We start from the raw sequence: 16,075 nt of genomic DNA, 5'->3' as shown, positions 1-16,075 counted from the left end.
CTCTCACCACCTCTTGTCATGGTGTCGTGTGTGGCCTGCACGATAAGCTGGTACTCTTTGCCATGGAACTACACATGCATTTGACCCAGGCTTTGAAGTCGCTGAAGGAGCTGCCCAGTGTTGCCTAAGTGAGGGATCAGATCAGTGACACTGCCTGCAAGCTGCCACAGTGCCACACCCCCAGACTAACCTTCAGAGCTTCAAAAATATGGCCGCTGGTGTACATCTACCCTCCGCATCGCCTACAGAATGTCTCTAGTGGCCAGTGCTAACCTGGAATCACATAGAGCTGAGAACTCTGGGAAAAAGCTCCAGCTTAGCACCATGCTCTGTGCATATATTGAGATGGAGGGGAAGTTGGAATGGAGACAGTGTTTCTAACTGATTGCAGCTTAAGCATTTTACTTTTACAAATTTATTTTATTTTATTTTTGAGACAGGGTCTCACTCTGTCTCCCAGGCTGGAATGCAGCGGTGCAAGCTCGCCTTACTGCAGCCTCAATCTCCTGAGCTCAAGCAATGCTCCCGCTTCAGCCTCCCAAGTAGGTGGGACTACAGGTGCGTGCCACCATGCCCAGCTAATTTTTGTATTATTTATAGTGATGAAGTTTCACTATGTTGCTCAGGCTGGTTTCGAACACCTAGGCTCAAGTGAGCCTCCAGCCTTGGCCTCCCATAGTGCTGGGATTACAGGCATGAGCTACCGAACCTAGCCTACTTTTGCAAATTTAAACACATGGCCATGTGCATGTGCACATTGCTAGGACCTTTCCTTAAGCTTCATTATCTTCATGGTAAATCCATTGTGTTAGACAACCAATAAAATCTAGTTCCAACCTACCTCTCAACCTTATCTGATCTCCCTTTCCTTCGTTTTCTCTCTCTATCTCTCTCTGTCTCAGTCTCTCTCTCTCACACACACACACACTCACACACACACACAAAGACACACACAAAGACACACACATTTACTGAACTCTTATGCACCAGGCATGTTCTAGGCGCTGGGAATCCAGAAGTGAGCAAGACACAAAACTTCCTCGCCTCGTGGAGTTTGCATTCTAGTGGGATGTCAAAGACAAAGCAAAGAACCCCATTTGTCTGTTGGCTGATTATAAGTGCCCTGGAGAAAAGTAAAGCAAAGAAGGGAGGTAGGGAGGTAGCAGGGAGGATTTTGTGGGGGTTGGTCAGAGAAGGTCTTGCTGAGAAGGTTGAGCAGAAATCTGAAGGAGGAGAGGGAGGGAGCCACGTAGCTATCTGGGGACACAATGTCCCAGGCCCAGGGAGATAGCGCAAAGTCCCCTAGGCAGGGGAGGTGAGGCGAGGTGGGTGGGCTTGTTCTATTCTTGCAGGACTGGAGCAGAGCAGGTCTGCACTGCAAGGTCATTGAGCTATGGCAATCAGTGGGCGAAGAGGTCCCCAACGTGGGTGTGGGTGGCTCAGGCAGGACCCTGTGAGCCATTAGCCTTTCTTTCCAAGTGCAACTTCGAATTTTAAAGGATCACTTGGCTTTCTATGCTGAGAGAGACTGTAGGGAGACAAGGACGGACTTAGGGGCCCCAGTTACGAGGCCTTCACAGTCATCCCAACCACTACTCTCTGCTCCGAGTTTGCCCAGCAGATCCTGCCCTGTCCTGCTTGCTTTGCTTTTGTTATTTGATCCCCACCCACCTGGATTGCTCTTCCTGCTTTCTCTTTTCTTCTCATTTATGCCAAATTTGATGTCTTGATTTGATTTAAATTTCCTGTTAAAATTTTGATAGTATAATTTTATTTTTGCAAGATTTCCTCCTAAACGTGATAAGAGACGGTAGGTGAACTGATTATGTGACAAGGTGTCTTTAAAAAGGGAGACTAGGATCTCCCCATCAGGTCCTGGAGTACTGCTTATATCCCTAAGCCTCACTCACCTCAGCCTAGTCTGGACCCTGCAGGTAGATCCCCACAGATGACATCACAAAGGGAAATTAGTAACCTTATCATGATCACCTGACAGACACTAGACAGCGTCTTAGCCAAGTGATCAAAGCAAACATCACCAGCAATGGGGCAAGTTGACGTCATGAACCTTCTGATGTGGTTCCCCGAGAAGAACACATCATCTTTTATGTGGTATCCCCATCCAAAAATGTATAACTCGGCCGGGCGCAGTGGCTCATGCCTGTAATCCCAGCACTTTGGGAGCCGAGGTGGGCAGATCACTTGAGGTCAGGAGTTCCAGACCAGACTGACCAACATGATGAAACCCTGTCTCTTCTAAAAATACAAAAAATTAGCCAGGCGTGGGTGTGGGTGCCTGTAATCCCAGCTACTGGAGAGGCTGAGGCACGAGAATTGCTTGAGCCCGGGAGCAGAGGTTGTATTCAGCCGTTATTGTGCCATTGCACTCCAGCCTGGGCGACAGAGGGAGGCGAGACTCTGCCTAAAAAAAAAATGTGCCAGCCTGGCCAACATGGCGAAAACGTGTCTCTACTGAAAGTACAAACATTAGCTGGGCGTGGTGGCGGGTGCCTGTAATCCCAGCTACTCAGGAGGCTGAGGCAGGATAATCGCTTGAACCTGGGAGGCGGCGTTTGCAGTGAGCCAAAATCGTGCCACTGCACTCCAGCCTAAGCGACAGAGCGAGACTCTGTCTTAAAAAAAAAAAAAAAAAAGGGTAGGTCAATCTACTCTTGAGAAAACATCACACAAACCCAGGCTGAAGGATTTTCTGCAACATATTAACAGAACCTTTTCAGATGAAAGGAGATCAAAGAGCCATGACATGATATATGCCATGTGTATTTGTGGATTAGAACCCGGACTGGGAGAAAGTGCTAGAAAGGACATTATGGATATAATTAAAAATTTTGAATATGAGCTGTAGATTGGATAATAGTGTTATCGCACCATTAAATTTCCAAATTCTTGTGATTGAACTGTGATTATGTCAGAGAATGTTCTTGTTTTTGGGACGTACACTCTGAAGTATTTAGGGGGTAAAGGGACGTGATAAACTTACTCTCTTATAAATCAAAACTGTAGCTATCTATACATTCGTCTATCATCTGTCTATCTAGAGAATGGTAAAATGTTAACAATTGATAAGTTTGGGTGAAGGGGGTATATGGAAATTCTTTGTACTATTCTTGCAACTTTTCTGCAAGTTTGAAATTATTTCACAATAAAAACTTTTTCCAAAAAGTGACTACAATTTTAAAATTCTAGATGAAGGGACTGGAGATTAGAATCTTTCTTTATAACAGGCATCTCCTTTGGTTCTGAAATAACCATGAGTGTTATCAAATAATCATCTTTCTGCAACAACAGAAAGGTTCAATCATTAATTTTTTGATAGCTTTGAACTTGCAGTTTTCATTTGCATCTTAAGTCCATTAGTTCTGTTGAAGTGGGTAATTAATAAGGTTCAAAAAAATTTAAATGTCTAACCAACCTGTTCATCTTTAATTGTTTGAGAAGACTAAAATGCTCAAGGAAAAATTACTTTATGTAAAAATAGCATGTTATTAATAAGTGAAGTAACTCCGTATACAGGCGCACATTTTTTTTCTTTTAAAAAATATGTTATGTATTTATTTATTTATTTAAGCTATCTCCTACCAAAAGGAATATTTACTTTTAAAACTAGAGATGGCAGTCTCACTATGTTGCCCAGGTTGCTCTCGAACTCCTGGGCTCAAGTGATCTTCCCGCCTCGGCCTCCCAAAGTGCTGGGATTACAGTGGTGAACCACCACACCCAGCTGAGGCACACATTGCATGCTTTATTTATTTATTTTAACACTACTAGAATTTAGAATAGGACTTTGAATACAATAATAGTGTGTCAATTCTCAACCTTGGCTACCCATTGGAATTACCTGAGGAATTTTAAAAAATGCTGATGCTTGAGTCTTCCCCCCAAATTTTGACATAATTAGTCTGCTGTGCAGTGTGAGTTGTTTAAAAGCACCCTGGATGAGCACACTGCAGTGGAGATCTTTCTTTCTTTCTTTCTTTCTTTCTTTCTTTCTTTCTTTCTTTCTTTCTTTCTTTCTTTCTTTCTTTCTTTCAGACAGAGTCTCGATCTGTCACCTAGGCTGGAGTGCAGTGGTGAGGTCTCGGCTCACTGCAACCTCTGCCTCCCAGACTCAAGTGATCCTCCTGCATCAGCCTCCTGAGTAGCTGGGACTACAGGTGCGTGTCACCATACCCGGCTAATTTTTGTATCTTTAGTAGAGACGGGGTTTCACTCTGTTGGCCAGGCTCGTCTCGAACTCCTGACCTCAAGCGATCTGCCCACCTTGACCTCCCAAAGTGCTGGGATTACAGGTGTGAGCCACTGTGCCCAGCGTAGTACATGACTTTTGCACATGCTCTTCTCTTGTCTCTTTGCCTGAATAGCTATTTATGTGTCCTTCAAATACCTGTCCAAGTGTCACTTCTTCGGGGAAGTCTTCTCTGACCTTTGACCTTCCTGACCATGTCACATACCCTATTAAAAACTCTCATGGATTAGCTGGGTGTGGTGGCATGTGCCTGTACTCCTAGCTGCTTGGGAGGCTTAGGTGAGAGGATCACTTGAGCCTGGGAGCTGGAGGCTGCAGTAGAGCCATGATCACATCACTGCACTCTAGCCTGGATGACAGAGCAAGACGCTGTCTAAAAACATTATATCTATATCTATATCTATATCTATATATATATATAGATATAGATATAGATATATATATAAATTGCCGAGCCTGGTGGCTCATGCCTGTAATCCCAGCACTTTGGGAGGCCAAGGCGGGCGGATCACCTGAGGTCAGGAGTTCAAGACCAGCCTGGCTGACATGGCGAAACCCCGTTTCTACTAAAAATACAAAAATTAGCCAGGCATGGTGGCACGTGTCTGTAATTCCAGCTCCTCGGGAGGTTGAGGCAGGAGAAGCGCTTGAACCCGGGAGGCAGAGGTTGCAGTGAGCCGAGATCGTGCCACTGCACTCCAGCCTGGGTGACAAAGGGAGACTCTACCTCAAAAAAAATATATGTAAAATAAATAAATAAATAAATAGCTCTCACAGAGCATGTGTTTGTGTGACTGTTCAAGAAATATCTGGCTTCCCTGAAGCTCCGTGAAGGACAGGACTTTAATTTAGGTCATAATTCTCTCCCCTGTTCCTGACTGTGTCTTGCATAATAATATGTTAAATTTCATTAATTTAACATATTAAATTAGGCCTGCTTCACCAGGATGATCCATGTCATGAGCCTCAACTGTTTTGCTGCTGAGTTTACTAAAATTGCATTTAGGATTTAGCGTTTGTATATAAGTGACACTGGCTGGGAATTTTCATTTTTTAGGCCTATATCTGCCATGGGTCAGTCAGGAAACAGAAACCACATCAGTCACTTAAACAAAAATTAATATAAAGGATCTTGATCTAGGAAAGACTCAAAAGAGAACTCTAGGGTAGCAAAGGAAGGCTGAGTGAGCAAAGGAAGAGGCTGGAATTATTAAAACTTAGAAACATCGAGGAAGGGACTGGGACCCAGACCTCAGGGGGAGAGCGCGCCATCCCCTGCTGCAAGGAACTGCTGCAGTCAAGATGTAGGAAGCAGATGGGGAGGAGCAAGTCTATTTTCCCTTCTCCCGACTTACAGTCTCTATCTAGCTCCCCCTACTGGCAGAGCCTAGCAGAGAGCAGCTGGCAAAGCAGAAATGTTATGCAGAGTCCCAGCCCTGGCAAGGACCGGTTTGGAACTGGGAGACTAACGTACTATCTGGCACAAGGTCTTAGAAAAATAATCTTTTCCTACATGTACCATAGATTGTTACAATTTATATAATCCCAATTTCTCCCCTTATTAGGTGTGTATTTTTTGGATGAGTTTTTAAAATTTCTACTCTCTGTTTACTCATCTACAATAAAAGAGCAATAATCCTGTACCTATCTCATAGTGTTATTATTTGCAAGTTTCAAATAAATTCTCTGAGAAACACAGCAGTTTTGGGTGCTTTCACTTTTGGAAGGTCTTTTACAGATTGTTCTCCACTGTCATTAGTGCTTAATTTGTTGTTGCATCAACTTAAGTCACATTTATTATTTTTATAAAGAACCATCATGTGTTTACCTTATCCAGAGTCAAGAAGACTAAGCCCACCTCAAACTTAACATGTCTAGAGTTGAATTCTTAATCCCTGTGCACAACCTTTACCTTATTTCCCTGCACAGTTGTCCTTATCTCAGTAAAGGGCAATGTCAACCAACTCATTATTCAACCAGAAACCTTGGAGTCATGCTTGATTTTTTAAAAAAAGTTTATTTATGTACGTATTTATTTATTTTAATTTTATTGTTTTTGAGATGAAGTCTCTTGCTTTTGTCACCCAAGCTGGAGTGCAATGGTGCAATCTCCGCTCACAGCAACCTCCATCTCCAGAGTTCAAGCGATTCTCCTGCCTCAGCCTCCTGAGTAGCTGGGATTACAGGTGTCCGCCACCACACCTGGATAATTTCTGTGTTTTTTTTTTTTTTTTTTTTTTGAGACAGAGTCTCGCTCTGTAGCCCAGGCTGGAGTGCAGTGGCCGGATCTCAGCTGACTGCAAGCTCCACCTCCCGGGCTTACGCCATTCTCCTGCCTCAGCCTCCCGAGTAGCTGGGACTACAGGCGCCTGCCACCTCGCCTGGCTAGTTTTTTGTATTTTTTTTTTAGTAGAGACAGGGTTTCACCGTGTTAGCCAGGATGGTCTCGATATCCTGACCTCGTGATCTGCCCTTCTCGGCCTCCCAAAGTGCTGGGATTACAGGCTTGAGCCACCGCGCCCGGCCAATTTCTGTGTTTTTTTAGTAGAGACGAGGTTTCACCATGTTGGCCTGGCTGGTCTCGAACTCCTGACCTCAGGCCATCCACCCACCTCAGCCTCCCAAAGTGCTGGAATTACAGGTGTGAGCCACCAAGCCCGGCCAAAAAGTTTATTTTTTAATGATTATGCATGTTGTGAGTCATCAGCCATCCAATTATAAGTGCCTGTTTCATCGAAGTCCTTCAGAATGATTTCTTAAAATTTAAATCACAAATGGCAGTATAACTTTTCTTTCTTTTTCTTTTTTTTTTTGAGACAGAATCTTGCACTGTCGCCTGGGCTAGAGTTCAGTGTCACCATCTCAGCTCACTGCAACCTCCACCTCCCAGGTTCAAGCGATTCTGCTTGCCTCAGCCTCCCAAGTAGGTGGGATTACAGGCACCCACCACCATGCCCGGCTAATTTTTTTGTATTTTCAGTAGAGACAGGATTTCACTATTTTGGCCAGGCTGGTCTCGAACTCCTGACCTTGTGATCTGCCCACCTCAGTCTCCCAAAGTGCTGGGATTACAGGCATGAGTCACTGTGCCTGACCAATATTTCTTTCTAGAATAGTCTTTACATTTCTTTCTTTTTCTTTTTTTGCCATTTTGATCTAGAGGTGTTTAGTGATTTTTTAACTGTTAAAGACACAAACAAATCTATTAGTATTTGGTGAATGTGGGTTTTCCTTTTTAGCAATTTCTTTTGATTCTACCTCTAAAATGTATCTTGAGAGCCCTCCAATTCCTTCCATCTTCATGGCCACCAGCCCAGTCCCAGCCACCATTAACTTTCACCTGATCAGAGCCACAGGCTCCTACCTGGTCTTCCCACCACCACTCATGAATATTCCAATCAATTTCTCATAAAACATCAAGGGATAGTTGATTAATATTCTTCTCTTCATTAACTCTTCTTATGCCTTTCCATTGTACCTTGAATGAAGTCCAAACTCCTTATCATAGTCTCTAAGGCCTTACGTGATTGGACTCCTGCTTACATCTCAGGGACATTTCATATCAAACTTCCCTTTGCTCACTGTGCACCAAGAACATTCTGATCTTTCAGATCACTGAGCTTGCCCATTTTTATTCCACCTCAGGGTCTTTGAACTTACTGTTCTCTTTCAGCCTCTCCACAATCCCAACCCCATCCCTCCTTCTCTTCCTTTGAGTCTCAGTTTAAATGTCATTTTCCCGGGGAGACCTTTGTCAACCACCCTATCTAAGTCAGTTGATGGCCTTCCCTATTACTTTCTAGGTTAATTTCATACTCCACTTTCTTCGTAGTACTTATCACACTGCATAAATTTTCTTTGTTTATTTACTTTTGTCAGTATTCCTTGCTAGAAAGTAAGTGCCAAAATTCTAGAATCTTTTGTGTCTTGTTCACGGTCTTGAACCTATTATCTGGTATGGTGTTTGTCCCATAGCAGGTACTCAACACCCCCCTCCATCTGGCAGGCTGGAAATTGAGCAGGGAGAATGAGGGAAGACTGTTTCAGGTGGCCGAGATGATGGTCTGGCTGCTCTTCCTACCCAGGCATGGGCAAAGCCCAAGTCCTACAGGTGGGGAATGTGTCAGCTTGGGCTCATGTACTTACGGTTCTTTTTTTCCACTGGGGGCGGGGAGGAACTACAAGATGTCAGAGGAAGCTGACCAGAGTCACCAGAGTGACCAGAGTCACCTATACAAGTTCCCTTTGCTGCCAAATGAATAAAAGGAAAAAGAAGATTGCAGCCGGGCACGGTGGTTTATGTCTGTAATCCCAGCACTTTGGGAGGGTGAGGTGGGTGGGTCACCTGAAGTCAGGAATTCGGTACCAGCCTGGCCAACACGGTGAAACCCTGTCTCTACCAAAAATACAAAAAAAAAAAAAAAAAATGAACCAGGCATGGTGGTACAAGCCTGTAGTCCTAGCTACTCAGAAGACTGAGGCAGAATTGATTGGGCCCAGGAGGCAGAGGTTGCAGTGAACCGAGATTGCGCCACTGCACTCCAACCTAGGCCAGAGTGAGACTCCATCTCAAAAAAAAAAAAAAAAAAAAAAAAAAGATTACTAACATCTTTAGGAGACATGTAGAACGTAAGCTGTAGAGGAGTATGGATGGACTTGGAAACTAGTTTGCAGACTACTGTGATAATCCAGCGAGGATGTGCTTTGGGTGGGGTAGCAGCAGCAGAGATATAAGAAGTGGTTGAATTTGAGATGTACCAGAAAGATCTTGTAACGATGTTATGTCATTCTTAGTTTGATTTTTGTTCTGTGAACTGAGGACCCCCATCCACTCTGCCCTGATTGTCTATTTACATTCTCTGAGGTTTATATATCTATGGAACTCTTGAGTAAGTTTCTGTTTTCTTTTTTTTTTTCTTCCTTCTTCTTCTTCTTCTTCTTTTTTTTTTTTTTGAGACAAGATCTCATTCTGTTGCCCAGGCTGGAGTGCATTGGTGTGATCATGGCTTACTGCAGCCTTGACCTCCTAGGCTCAGGGGATGGACCTGCCTCAGCCTCCCTAGTTAGTAGCTGGGACTACAGGTGCATGCACCACACCTGACTAATTTTTGTATTTTTTTGTAGAGACAGAGTTTCGCCATGTTGCCCAGGTTGGTCTTGAACTCTTGGGCTCAAGTGATCCTCCCGCCTCTGCCTCCCAAAGTGCTGAGATTAAAATCGTGAGCCACCACGCCCAGCCGGGCAAGTTTCTTAAAACCTCCAAGGCTTAGGGTACTCATCTGTAAATTGCAGCAATATTGCGGTGTGGATTTCCTGGCAATACCAATGGGTAACTTGGGAGTTTAGGTCTCCCCCGAATAATCTTTGCTGGATGTGCTTATTCTTAAATATAGACAACTGACATCTTCTCAATATTTTGAAATTGCTGTGCAAACACAAATTCAAACAGATAGCTATTTCTAGACACTACACGGAAATTTAGAAGCAGCTATTGTGTGGATATGAAGAAAGTTATTTTAACACAACTTAAATCAACTAGCCTAGTGCTCTGATAGGCACTGGAAAATGTGACTTTCTAACACTTTCACCTTATTAATTATTGAAGAAATAATTAAAATGAAAACCAGAATTAATTTCTCACCCAAATTTAAAAAGATAGAAAACAAAACAAAATGAACAACTACAGAAACCCATGGGACCTTTGAGGCTTTGGTGAAATGACCACTCAGACAATGTTGATGGGTGTGTAAACTGGTAGGAAAGCCTTTGTGTGGGTTGGTAATGTGTATTGGTCCTCAATGATATTCACACCTTTTGATCCAATTGCTCTGCTTCATGAGAATGTTATATGGAATAATCCTAAAGTTGGAGAGACCTTTATGCTTATGAAGGATTTTTTGTTCATTTTCTCTAGACTGTGAACCATTTATTTCCAAAGTATAAATAAATTTGCTATCTGAGAAAAGATGCTGCCCAGGTGATGAGGGCCCCAGCCTCTCCAGGTCCCCTTCCCAATTGTTCTGCAGTCCAAACCCAGTCCCCCTCAGAAATGAGTCTTGGCTGTCAGAGTCTGGGAAATAGTTGAGAAGAACCAGCCCACTCCCGTCTGCTGCTGCGATTCTAGCACAGCTTGGGCCCAGTTCTGGCCAGGTCCCAAGCTGGCCTGGTGCTCACCCTCTCTGTTTGACCATGTTCCAAAGGGAGGGGCAGAAGCTACAAGTCCCTGACCTGGCCACACCACATGGTCATGCCCAGGTGACTCCCGGTCCACTGCTCCCAGCTGCCATGAAGAGCCAGCCACCCAGGTCCCCTGAGCTACTGCCAAGTGTTAGTTGAGAGTGGCCTGCTTTCAAGCTGCTCCCCTTGGCTGGTCACTGCTGCCTCTGGGCCAAAAAGTACTCCTCCTCGGCATTGTCATCTTACTCCTGCTGGCTGCTTCAGAGCAGTGGCTCCAGGTGGGAACTGGAGCCTAGCCTCTTCAAGGGTTCAGAGCTGTCATCACCTCTGGAGTGCAGGGCTTTGAGGATATTCCTGAGAGGCAGAGCAGGAATTCCAGCCAGTTCAGGTGGCTGATCTGATCACCCAGCAAAGTGCCGACTTCCTTCCAAATGCCAGCAATGCAGGCAGTGAGGCTGGAGGGTCTGGAGATCAGGAGGAACTCAGAGAAGTCCAAACTGAAGGTGAGAAGCCCACCAAGGAAGAGGCTCCCAAGTGCCCCAGGAGCAGCCCTGTGTCCTGGAAATGAAAGATTTCCCCCGACGTGGACAAATGGTGACTTTCACATACAGCAAAGAGAGGGAAGAGCCCCAGAAACATGAGTGGTTGCAGGTGGAACATGCTGTCGATGGAGTCCTGGAAGCCAAGATCAGCCTTCTGCTGGAATGTCTGGGTGAGGGTTCAGCGAATGCCACCAATGAGCAAGGTCCCCAGCACCAAGGTGAAGCCCTCCACATTGGGCTGTGTGGACTTGAAGGTGAACATGAAGAGACCCCCGGCGATGAGGAGGATCACAAGGACCAGTGCCATTGCAACTCCTCCAGCTTGAAGATCAGAGAGAAGATTGAAGATGAAGAGGACAGCTAAAGATTTGGTTATTGTGAAGCTCCAGTTGGACAACCCCATGTCAAGTGCTGTTGCCAGTGCTATGGGAGCCACTCTTCTGAGGTAGTAGGTCCATCTCAACACCACAAGGGTCTTGTGGCTGGATCATTCAACCAGCGCCCTTCATTGTGGAAGGCGATGCCTGCCAGTGCAGAAGCATAGTCAACACTGCCTTCCACACAAAGGTCACAAGAGGGCCCATCTCCCTATCCATGGAAGCTGCTACGCCCTAGCTCCTGGATCAGTGCGAGCAGGCACCTCTCTTAAAGACAGTTTGTAGGAAGAGCCGATTGAGGTAGCCTATGATTTTCAACAAGAACGTCACCTAGCTAGAGAAGTCTTCTTCACCTCCATGATTCAGAACCATCAGCAGAGCCCCAGGCAGAGTTCTCACCAAAGGGGCTGGTAGCCTGAGCCAACCCCTTCAGCAGTTAACTGGGTGCAGGGTGCACAGGTCCCCAGGTCTGCTCTGACTGGGATGCCTACTTTTAAAGGTTGATTACATCATATACCTACATTTTCAACAACAGCAAAGGAATTATAGTTCATTTGCCAGATCAAATGGACTATTACCCAGCCATTAAACATGGTAACATATACGAAAATACACGTTTTTTTTTTTTTTTTTTTTTTTTTTTTTTTTTAAATAGAGACAGAGTCTTGATCTGTCGTCCAGGCTAGAGTACAGTGGCACGATCTTGGCTCACTGCAACTTCCTTCTCCTGGATTCAAGCAATTCTCCTGCCTCAGCCTCCCGAGTAGCTGAGATTACAGGCACATGCCACAACACTTGGCTAGTTTTTGTATTTTTAGGAGACGGGGTTTCGCTATGTTGACCAGACTGGTCTTGAACTCTTGACCTCAAGTGACCCGCCTGCCTCAGCCTCCCAAAATGCTGGGATTATAGGTGTGAGCCACTGTGCCTGGCCGAAAATATACTTGTTTAATACAAATTAAAAAGCGGGCTGCAAAACTGTCCATATGTATTAATTATAACCATATAGAGAAATCTGGGCAGATAAAAAGATTGGGAATAGACCAGGCACCGTGGCTTACACTTGTAATCCCAGCACTTTGGGAGGCTGAGGCGGGCAGATCACTTGAGGTCAGGAGTTCGAGACCGGCCTGGCCAACATGGTGAAACCCTGTCTCTACTAAAACTACAAAAAATTAGCCGGGTATGGTGGTGGGCGCCTGTAATCCTGGCTAGTTGGGAGGCTGAGGTAGGAGAATCGCTTGAACCCAGGAGGCGGAGCTTGCAGTGAGCTGAGATTACACCATTGCATTCCAGGCTGAGCAACAAGAGTGAAACTTCGTCTCAAAAAACTTAAAAAAAAAAAAATTGGAAATAAAAATACTAAAAAAGCTTATAGTAGTTATATTTAGGTAGTATAATTATGGGTGACATGTCTTCTTCTTTCTAACATTCTGAGTTTCCCTAATGATTTTGCATTAATAGAAATGATTGGTGTAGTATGCATCACTCACATATCCGGAGTGAGTGCTGGCTGTTGGCTAGAGTGATGAAGGTGACTGAGTTACATGTCTCTGGAAGGGCATCCTGGCCTTGTCCACAAGGTGATGACTGCATGGGTCCCAGGAAAGTGCAAGCACTTTCTTTTTTTTAAATTATAGTTTTTAGCCAGGTGCAGTGGCTCACGTTTGTAATCCCAGCACTTTGGGAGGCTGAGGCGGCCGGATCACTTGAGGTCAGGAGTTTGAGACCAGACTGGCCAACATGGCAAAACTCTGTCTCTACTAAAAATAAAAAAATTAGCCAGGCGTGGTGGCACATGCCTGTAATCTCAGCTACTGGGGAGACTGAAACAGGAGAATCGCTAGAACCCGGGAAGCGGAGGTTGCAGTAAACTAGGATTGCATCACTGCACTCCAGTGTGGGCGACAGTGAGACTTTGTCTCAAATAAATAAATAATAAATAAATTATAATTTTAGTGCTTAAATCATTCTTTATATGTGTGTAATATATATATACACATTTTTTTTTTTTGAGACGCAGTTTTGCTCTTGTTGCCCAGGCTGGAATGCAATGGCGCAATCTTGGCTCACAGCAACCTCCGCCTTCCAGGTTCAAGCGATTCTCCTGCCTCAAGCCTCCCGAGTAGCTGGAATTGCAGACATGCGCCACCATGCCCGGCTAATTTTGTGTTTTTAGTAGACACAAGGTTTCTCCATGTTGGTCAGGCTGGTCTCAAACTTCTGACCTCAGGTGATCCGCCTGTCTCGGCCTCCCAAAGTGTTGGGATTACAGGTGTGAGCCGCTGTGCCGGGCCTATATGTATAATAAATTATATCTTACTCAGAAAAATGCATAAAATGTTTTGTTTTACATTTAAATAAACATCATATAAAGTTCTTTAGACTGGAGGCTCACAGTAATGAACAGACATTGGGCATTTCATAGTTTCCCTGTGGTGCTCTACCCTGACTTAATTTGCCTTCTGTCATCAGAGGTGACCACTATCTATCATTCTGTGAATACTTTTTATGGCTTTACTATCCACTATTTATCACCAAGCAGTGTTTCACTTAATGTTGCCTCTTTTGCACTTTCCTTGAAAGGAAGTAAATGGATTGGCATCTCTTTGTTTCTTTCCCCCTAGTATATTTCACACCCACTGGTGTCTGAGTCTTGGACAACCCAATTTGCTCATCCATTCCATTTATTATAGTCTTTGGCTTCCTTTGATTTTATGTTCTTCTCTTATGAAAAATGTTGCTCGAATCATACTCAAGTTTGCAAGTGCCTATACATAACAATTTTTCTACATTAGAGAAAATTTGTTGGGTTGTAGGTTCTGGGAAACTTCAAGATTACCAGAAATTTCTAATACAGTGTATGAGTTGACCCTTCCACCATTCTTGCACATGTGTCTATTTATTCCATATAATTGGCAACATTGGAATGATCTAATGTTTTAATGAATTATTTTTGTCTATCTCATGTTTGTGAAATGGGATCATCTTGTGTTTTTATTTTGGTTTTTACTAATTAACTGTGAGGTTAATAAATTTTCATGTATAGTCTTTGAACTTCTGTGAAACAGTTTCCAGTCAACGTCTTACGTTTAGTTCATTTGTTTGTTAGTTTCTCCCAATTTCGTTATATACTCTTATTATTTCTGTGAAGGTTTGCTGTGGACCTGTTTTCAACTCATTAAATAAAAAGGAGTCCTATTGCTGGATCATAGTGTATAGTGTCTTTATTACTGTAGTGCAAGCACTTTCCAAGTGTCATGTTTGTTATTTCCCCATTGTCCAAAGCAAGTCACTTGGACAAGCTCAAGAATCAGAGTGAAGAGAATCCCCCAAGGCAGGGATATAGGGAGGGGAATGATGGCACCCATTTTGAAAACAATCTATTGCAGTTATCATAGACCATAGTAGCTGCTCAGAATCAGGATGATTTAGGCTAGGAAATAAATAAAAACGGCCAGCCCATGGCTTCTGCATCCCTCTAAGAAAAAGTTCAAAGTCCTTAGCTCTAATACATGACTACCTGCTACGTGTTATCTCACTATATGCCTTCTCCCCACTTCAAAACTATAGAGAATGGGCACACTGAGCTTTTTTTTTACGGGGAATGCACCTTGCTATTTGACACCCTGTATCATTGCTCCTGCTGCTTCAACTGGAATATAATCCTCCACTCTGAGTCTCACAGACTAACCCACCATTGATCTTTGAAAATCTTTAGAGACACAACAGGATTTACCTCCTCAAAGAAGCCTACTCTCTGCTTTGGATAGAATTAAACATTCATTTCTTTGGAAGTTATAGAGCCACATGAAGTTATTTTTGTTTTAGTTTTTTGAGACAGAGTCTTGCTCTGTCACCCAGGCTGGAGTGCAGCGGCGTGATTGCAGCTCACTGCAGTCTCCACCTCTTAGGCTCAAGCGATCCTCCCTCCACAACCTCCCGAGTAGCTGGGACCACAGGCACGCGCCACCATGCCTGGCTAAATTTTTATTTTTAACATCTTGCTATGTTGCCCAGGCTGGTCTCGAACTCCTGGGCTCAAGTAATCCTTCCGCCTCGACCTCCCAAGGTTCTAGGCTTGCAGGTGTGAGCCTTAGTGCTGGCCCAGATTTTTGATTTTGCACCTAAATAACTTTAGTGCTCATTTGTTAACATGCCCATCTCCCTTTTGGTAGACTTTAAGATCCTCAAAGATAGGCACTATATCTTTCTTATATTCATATTTTCCTTCCTTCCTTTTTTCCTTCCTTCCTTCCTTCCTGTCTGCCTGCCTGCCTGCCTGCCTGCCTGCCTTCTTAGATGGAATCTCGCTCTGTCATCCGGGCTAGAGTGCAGTAGCATGATCTTGGCTCACTGCAACCTCCGCCTCCCGGGTTCAAGCAATTCTCCTGCCTCAGCCTCCTGAGTAGCTGGGATTATAGGCGCCCACTACCACGCCTGGCTAATTTTTGTATTTTTCGTAGAGACGGGGTTTCACCATATTGGTCAGGTTGGTCTTGAACTTCTGACCTTAGGTGATCTGCCCACCTCAGCCTCCCAAAGTGCTGGGATTACAGGCGTGAGCCATTGTGCCCTGGCTTTCTCTTCTCTTTCTCTTTCTTTCTCTCTTCCTTCCTTTCTTCCTCTCTTTCTCTTTCTTTCCTTCCTTCCTTCCTTCCTTCCTTCCTTCCTTCCTCCCTCCCTCCTTCCCTTCCCTCCCTCCCTCCCTC

General features: G+C 44.3%; 1 pseudogene; it reads right to left on the bottom strand.

Moving 5' to 3' along the window:
- Positions 1-10,638: 10,638 nt before the first annotated feature.
- The window catches only part of LOC105550592, a 10,701-nt pseudogene continuing 5,264 nt past the window's right edge, over positions 10,639-16,075 (bottom strand).

This window comes from Mandrillus leucophaeus, unplaced genomic scaffold (assembly GCF_000951045.1).
Source record: "Mandrillus leucophaeus isolate KB7577 unplaced genomic scaffold, Mleu.le_1.0 Scaffold490, whole genome shotgun sequence".
Classification (NCBI taxonomy): domain Eukaryota; kingdom Metazoa; phylum Chordata; class Mammalia; order Primates; family Cercopithecidae; genus Mandrillus; species Mandrillus leucophaeus.
This window is presented reverse-complemented; position numbering and strand designations above follow the sequence as displayed.